The sequence below is a fragment of the Poecilia formosa genome, unplaced genomic scaffold (assembly GCF_000485575.1).
Source record: "Poecilia formosa unplaced genomic scaffold, Poecilia_formosa-5.1.2 Scaffold210, whole genome shotgun sequence".
NCBI classification, from domain to species: domain Eukaryota; kingdom Metazoa; phylum Chordata; class Actinopteri; order Cyprinodontiformes; family Poeciliidae; genus Poecilia; species Poecilia formosa.
This window is the reverse complement of record NW_006800149.1, coordinates 950,259-957,909: the sequence shown is the minus strand read 5'-3', so window position 1 is coordinate 957,909 and position 7,651 is coordinate 950,259. Positions and strand designations below refer to the sequence as shown.

The 7,651-nt window shown below is 36.4% G+C and overlaps 1 long non-coding RNA gene across 1 annotated transcript; it reads left to right on the top strand.

The window, feature by feature from the left end:
* The first annotated feature begins 114 nt into the window (after positions 1-114).
* Positions 115-7,170, top strand: LOC107838083 (uncharacterized). Its single transcript, XR_001664146.1, has 3 exons — positions 115-1,149; positions 5,865-6,009; positions 6,110-7,170. It is a non-coding gene; the product is annotated as an uncharacterized LOC107838083 (long non-coding RNA).
* The last annotated feature ends 481 nt before the right edge of the window (positions 7,171-7,651 follow it).

The following is a 7,651-nucleotide window of genomic DNA, read 5'->3' as shown; positions in this document are numbered from 1 at the left end:
TAAGGCCGGCCCCCGACCAGAGAAAGGAACAGCTATGTGGCCCTCGCAGGAAAAAGTTTGGGGACCCCTGCCTTAAAGGATAGTTTTGTTTTTAGCTAAGGTTTGACTTCTGATTTATGTTAACTATCAGCACAATAAAACCATTAAAAATGCTATAATTAATGGAGTGCATGATTATGTTTCATAATAAGGAAAGGGAAAGGACTGTAACAGGTGAACTGATCTTGTTTTTTAGTAGGTGAATCGGAACATCCAGGTGTTTTACGCTGATCCGTCTTGCAGATCAGATGACATGGTGTTCTGTTTTTTTTTTTAAATAGTCTCAAAGCTTTGCAGAAGGTGGCACAGAAGCTGAGGCAGGTTTAACATAATTGGGTCAAATCTGACCTTATTATCTGACCTTAAACGATGTAATATTTTAATATTTTTTTGGAAAAGCTAATTTGTCCAAATAAAAGGGGTTGATATTTGGCCATTCTAATCTATTTTTTCATGCCTACTTAAGGCTTATTTCATTACGGGTTTTCCATAGCTATACTTTCCATATTTATTTTCCAAAAACGTCATTCCTTTTGTTCACACCATGATAACAGGTCTGTGAAATTGCAGCTAGTGTGTGTTTTCTAATAGCGGCACAGCGTTTCAGTTTGGATAGGAATCGTGGAGTTGTGCCGCTGATTACAGAGAGATTTGGACTCCATAAGGGCAAGTCTGAAAGACAGTTCAGGCAGGATGTCAGGAGGAGCAGAGGGAGGCAGCAGGAGCGAGGTGGGGTGAGCTGTGACACATCGCTTCAAGGCACAGCTCTGTCTGCTGGGATATCCATGATGCCTCTGGGTTCCTGGTAAACACGCGGCCGGCGGCGAGGTGAGGCAGCTCCTATAAATAGTCTCTCCTTGTACTCACTGCTCCCACACAATCGCACACATTCATGCATAAATGTACGCAATGACAGATGCACGCAAGCAGCCACTAACACACGTGATGATCTAGGCTTTGACAGGGACACTCTTTTCTTTCTTCTCCCTCTTTCCCTGTCTCTTCGTTTCTCGCTCCCTCCATCTCCTCTTGGCAGTTCTACTCCTTCTCCTACTTATCATATGCTCTGTAACAGATGGCGGATATGATAATTACCAGGCGGACTAAATAGTAAGTGAATGTGCCCTCTCTGTGGCTGTGAGACATATGTTTTTTACAATTCTGATGTTCTGAGTTTAGGAGAAGAAAAACCATGCATGCACAGCTAGCATTAGGAATTGATAATGGAATTGTGTATATGCACTGAGTCAATGAAACATGGAACACCCAATCTCCAACAATAAACCTGGTATTTTTTCCAGATCTCTTCTTTTCCCCTCTTTCTCTTGTGCTGCTCTCAGTGCAATAATGTCCTACCCTTTGTATACAACAGCAACCAATCAGGCTGTCTAAAATTAATCTAAAATTAAAACCTTTAATTGTCTTAGATTCATTTAAAAAAAAAAAAAAACTAAGCCGGCTAATTACATCTTACGTTTGGTCTTGGCAGGATTATTTAATTGTATATTCTGCACATTTATTTTTCTCACATGGCTTTTCTGTCAGGCAAAAGGTTGATTTGCAACTGGGTTCTATGACTCACTCCTACACATGACAGCCACACATACATTCTAGTTAATCTTAGTATGCAATACTACATTCTGCTTAGTAATTAAGCAGTATGTTTCCAGTTCATTATTCAAATTAGTTAAAAAGTTTTCATTTAAAAGTGGCCCAAAAAACCAAACCAAACCGCACCGTTCCTAGACTCCCTATAATACAATAAATAGAAGTAGGACTAAAATCATTACATTTAGAACTCATAACCCATTTGATTAGTTATTTAACACTCTTGGACATTTTGCCTTTTTTTTGTTCCACTAAAGTTAGAAATATTGAAGTGTTTTTTATATTACTATAAAAATAAAAAATATTATGGTAACGCCAAGTTGCCAAAGCAACTGAAAGTTGGGTTGCAGATATTTCTGCAGCAGACGAGAGATGGAAAACATGCTGAAAATAGATATATATCAAAAAATATTTAATGAAATGCATGTTGGTTATTTTAGTTTTATTTCAGTGCAGACAGCACACTGGCAGCCATGACACTCTCAAATCCTGACTTGATATTTGACCTGCAGGATTTTATTGTAATTTAAATCCAATTAGCTTTAAAATTTATTATAAACAAGTGTACTTGTTTATGTTATCTACGATAAAGAGATGCATTGGCATAATCATACCTGTTCTTTCCCACTGTCTTCCCTTTTAGTCTGAGTCTCCTGTTGCTTTTTTTGCTCTAATGGTTCCCACCTCCTCAGTCTTTTTCCCTAAAGCTACATAACGATTAATAAGGCTAGATCTCACAATTAAGCATAAGAAATGATGCTATTTCTTATGCTTTCCAAATTTAATGAAGCTGTCACAGTGTGAAGAGAATGATCCCAGAAGAGAACGGAAAGAAAAGGTTTCTCTTAATTGCTACTATAAGCACAATTGCACAGATTTAAGTGTCAATTCTAGCTGTGGATGAAAAGATTTGACTCAAGATTAATTCAGATTTTAATGAATTCATCCTCCACCTCTCTGCAGCATTTTTTTTTATCTTCCTGTCATAATTATCCAGGTCTTTGCTCACATAATATTAATCTCAAACAGCTAGGAGAAACTCCACACCTGCATTTTTGGGTTGTCTGGTTCCTTATGCCTGCCTTTTGATTTTAATATTACTCAATTACAAGTGCACAAGTGTAAATACATGCTTATTGAGGAAACCTGTCTAAAGCATTATATGCAAATTAAAAAAAGAAATCATTAATATGCTAATTCGATAAATGAGCAACAATTTAGATAATGACACAAAACTGAATATTTTGTGATTAGCCTCTCTATTTGCAAACTGTGTCTATTAAGCAGCATCTTTTCTTTTAACAAAAATGTATTCAAATCTTTACAAAAGAATTGATTGTGATGTACACATAATAGGCCGATGAAACATTCAAATCCTAATTATAATTTAATGAACTGAGCTAAGTCTGCTCAAATGAATAGTAATTGTTGGATGTCACATTGTGTAAAAGGCCAAAAATAAATTTATTTTATATTCTAAATGTTGCAGAAGACAATAGAGAACAGGTCAGTCAGTTTTGAGCACAGAATATTCACTTTGCAAATTTTATTTCTTAAAGGATTTTCATCAGAAACAGTTTGTAACAGAGAACAATGAATCAAAATATCTAAGGCAATGCTACCATTGAGATGCTTTCCTGTGGGTATGTTAGTGAATATTAAATAATATTTGCTGTTTGAACTATTAAAATAGCCAGTTCTAAACATTTTAAAGGGGGTCTCAAGTATTTGTGAATTTTAGCTATTCACAGCACCAGAAATCTACTTTATATAAGACAAAAAAACATATTTAATTTTGAGGGAGTTTTGTCAGCTGATGTTTTTATAACCACAATAAAAAGGACATTAATAAATCACAGAGTTTCAACAAGGTAGTGAGACATGGCTGACGTTCAAGACAATTGTTTGCAAACTTACTAATTTCTCATTCCATGGTTTAAAAAAAGTAACTTCAATCCTCGTGGAATTCTACAGACATAACTGGTGTCAATTTTTTTTGTAGCTACTGCTTCAGATGTTTTCTCATCTTCATTATGGTCTTCAGCTGGTTATCTACTTTGGCTTTTTGGTTGGTATCAACAGGACATTAACTCTGCCCCAAACGGCCAGCAAATCCTGTTTTCTCTGGCCCTGGTGGCTGCTAATGAAGTTTACAATCTAATTTCAGTAATAGGCAGGGTTTTTTTTTTCTTTTCTTTCCTAGAATCAAAACTCCAAAAGAGGCACAACAGCAGTAAATTTAACACTTTTTACAGAAAACACACAAAATCTGAAAAGTTATAATTGACCTAAAAGAAATTAGGAAAAAATTGTGATTAGAGGCTGTTGTATTAGAGGCTGTCTGTATTTTTCTGCTGTTGGATGGAACCCAGATGGCGAGGGTCTCAATCCATTTTTAGAAATGTCCCTAAATCTCATTTCACCTCCACAGGAAGAAATGAGATTTCTTCTCAGTGTGCACCTGAGAAATGAGAGCTCAGGTGCACACTGAGCTCTCATTTCTCAGTGCAGCTCAGGTGCACACAGCTCAGTGTGTGCACCTTCCAGGAACACACACTGAGCTGAAAACACACCAACGATGCACACTGATTATTAAAGTACCATGATATATCCATATCTCATTATGAATGTAAAAAGTTCTGCATCACGCCTGTAAGGGTGCCTCTCAATCATTCTGCTCTATTCAGATTTCTGCTTTTACTTGAGTAAGCACAAACAAAGGCAGAAAAAGCTGTTGCTGGTCTCTGCCCGCCTGCCAATGAGCAGAACAGTTTGTTTCCTAAGCTGACATGCCAGTAGAGCTGCCGGGGCGGTTTGGCTCAGTAATTACAGCGGGGAACCCCAGAGCATAAAGATGAGATTAGAGGACAGGCAGCAAGAGAATTAACCAGGATGGGAGTGCTTCCTGTTCAGCCTGAACCCAGTTACCCAGACAGAAATACACCACCTAGAGTGACTTTTTACCATAATATAGGTAATAAAAGGCACAATAAGAAAAAAAGTGACTTTACAATTAATTTAATGTTGAAGTATTTAGAGCAAATGATGAATAAAAACATACAAAACTTTACAACTCTTCAAACTTTCACACTACACAGGTTCTTTGGAAATTTGTTGAAAATTGGTTGGTTTTAATTAAGGGTTATAATAATTCAGAAAGGGCATTGAAAAAAAAAAGTCTGCAAGTCATTTTGCCTCTGAGCTAATGTTGAGTTAGCCTGGCAATGGCCTTCCAGAATCCTGATTTTCCTCAACTGAATTTTCTGCTCATTTGGGATTTGTTCCACTGAGCTCCATTTGTCAGTTTGAATTTCCTCTGTGCCAATCAGTGAACAGGTGGAGGACTTGTGAATTACTGTGGATTTTCTGAGCCGGTTCAGAGGAAGTGAACAAAACCACTCAGTCCGTGTTAGCCACTCTTCCACATATTGAGTAATTAAATTACTCAAATTACTCAATTAAATTACTAAAAGTAATTGAAACATTTTGTTGCTGGCAAAGATGCGGTGGCCTGATACTTCACAGCTTCTACTTTTTCCTTAAGTAGAAACCTTTAGATACCAAGGTTTAATAGAATATACATATGGTTGAACTGAAATTATTTTTCTTTTTTGTAAAGTGCTTTGAGACATTTTTTGTAATATTAAAAAAGATAACATTTACACTTCATTTGGATACTGATTGATCACACTGGATCTAGTCACTTATCACAAACAGTAGAATCAACTTTACAAATGTGCATTAATGTTTCTCACTGATGTAGAATCAAATTCCTCATTATTTTTGATATAATGAGGAATTATATCAACAATTCACTGTCACAATGATAAATTCTGCCATCAGAAATGGTTTGAAAATTGCAGGTTGAAAATTGACATTTCATGAAGGTTTGGTCAAAGTGTAATATTTCTGCAAAAAGTTCAGATTTGTTTTCAGCATGTTAATGATAGTTTTTTTTAATAATATGATTGTGTATCAAATGTACAAGTGTTTATTTTACTAATTTTCCAGAGTTTGAATCAGATTCTATTTTAATAAATATAAATGCTTGTTAAAATGACTGCTAAGTGATGAGAACCAATCAAAAAGAAATCTTCTTTTATCCAGCGGATATATGAAGGTATTGAACCAAGTCGCTTTTTGATGGAAATATAAATTATTAATATATCAATTCAAAAAAGGAGCATTTGATACGCTGTGTTCTCATTTGTGCACAGGCGCAGCCATTGTGCGTTTTCTTTGAGTTTCGTTTCTACGTTCCAGCTTCGTGTCCACTCCAACAATGGCTGCATTGTTTTGGTGCCACAAGCATCATGCTTGGCTTCCTCACAAAACCGGACTGCCAGCTTCAGCCAACAGAAGGTTTGCAACTTTATTGCGCATAAATGTGTGTTTAAAGAAAGGACAGAGAGTGCTGGGAGGGAGTTTGCTAGTTTGTGTCTGCTCATGTCTTCTGTTGCAGGCGTCTGTGTGTTTGGATGAGAGGGGAAAAGAGACGGGGAGGGAGAAAAAGAGAGAGTTGGCGGAGGCAGTGGAAAATTTGCGAGCCAAGGACAGTGACGTTGCCGAGCAGAGAACAAACTACTTCCTGAAAACCTATTCGAGAATGAGTTCAGCACACTGTCTCTGTGGCCTTCACCAACTCTCTGCCTTTAATCCTGTTTTAGCTCTCTAAAATTTCTAAAAGCAAATGGTGTTAAATTATTAAAATCTCCACATTCCTTTAATGTAAACTAACTGCCGTGCAGTGGTTTTAAACTGTCAATACACCAATACAAATGTAACACTTTTAAATATATTTTTAAAACCAGTATGAATAGGTTTTAAGATCTTTGCCTCCAGGAACGTACATACTCCAAACGACAAATTTGAACTTGATAGATGTCAAAAAGCTAACTAGCTAGTTAGGTAGCAAGGGTTTGTTTTCCTTGAGTTACCGGGAACCTTGAATCCCAGAATACAACGAAGATATCTGCATAAGACTCAAACAATTGTCTGACAGAAAAGTCGCGCAAGAAAAAAAGACTATAAATAATACAGGTTAAATAGTCCTGCTGAGGCAAAACTTAACATGATTTAACTTACTTTTAAATTAAGACATTTGGCACTTCACTTTGTACTAATAAGAATCTGAGATGTGGAAGCAAATATACCCATGGCATATATGTAATGTACCAGTTTGACGCTATGAAGCTTAGTGGAAATTACCTACACTGTAAACAACGGTGAAGAGAGAAGAGTCGAGCTGACTGAGAAGCTGTTAATGTCAATTTAATATTTAGAAGCGCCAACACGGACTGAACGGCTTCATTCACTTCCTCCGCTGTACAGAATGTTTTGTGTTAGCTTGCGTTGCTAATAGTAGCATAACTTGCAAACCCCACAGGAAGTAGAGCACTTGTGAGGTGTAGGGTTAAGGTTTTGATTTAGTTTTACTGCTGGCTGCTTCACTTCCAGTTGAGAGTCTTCTACGTTTCCACGTAGCACTTTTTTTTTTATTAGAACAGTTGAACAACTCATCCTTCACCTGTTGCTACTTATTAGTGCAAAGCCACATGGCGCCGAAAGCCCTAAAATCTGACTTGTGGCAGTTGGTATCTCATTAAATCTCAATAAAATGGCTTCATCTTTCTCTTCAATCACAACCTCATCATCATTCTATAATGATGGAGGACATGCCACAACTAATTGGTAATATATATTTTTTAATTTTCCTTGAAATAAAATTGTTTTTATAAGGGAGGCTAAGCCCGGTGATCAGGGTACCAAGGTGGTCCACCGTGTTTTTGTCTTAAAAGATGTTAAGTAGACAGGAAATTTTAAAATATTACTGGGTAATTATGTGTTATGGGAAAGCATCGCCAGTGAAAAGCTATTTAAACCGACAATTAAAACAACTAATCAAAAAATACAATTAAAATGAATATCAATTATTTGTAGAAGTACAAATAATTGATATTCATTTTAATTGTATTTTTTGATTAGTTGTTTTAATTGTCGGTTT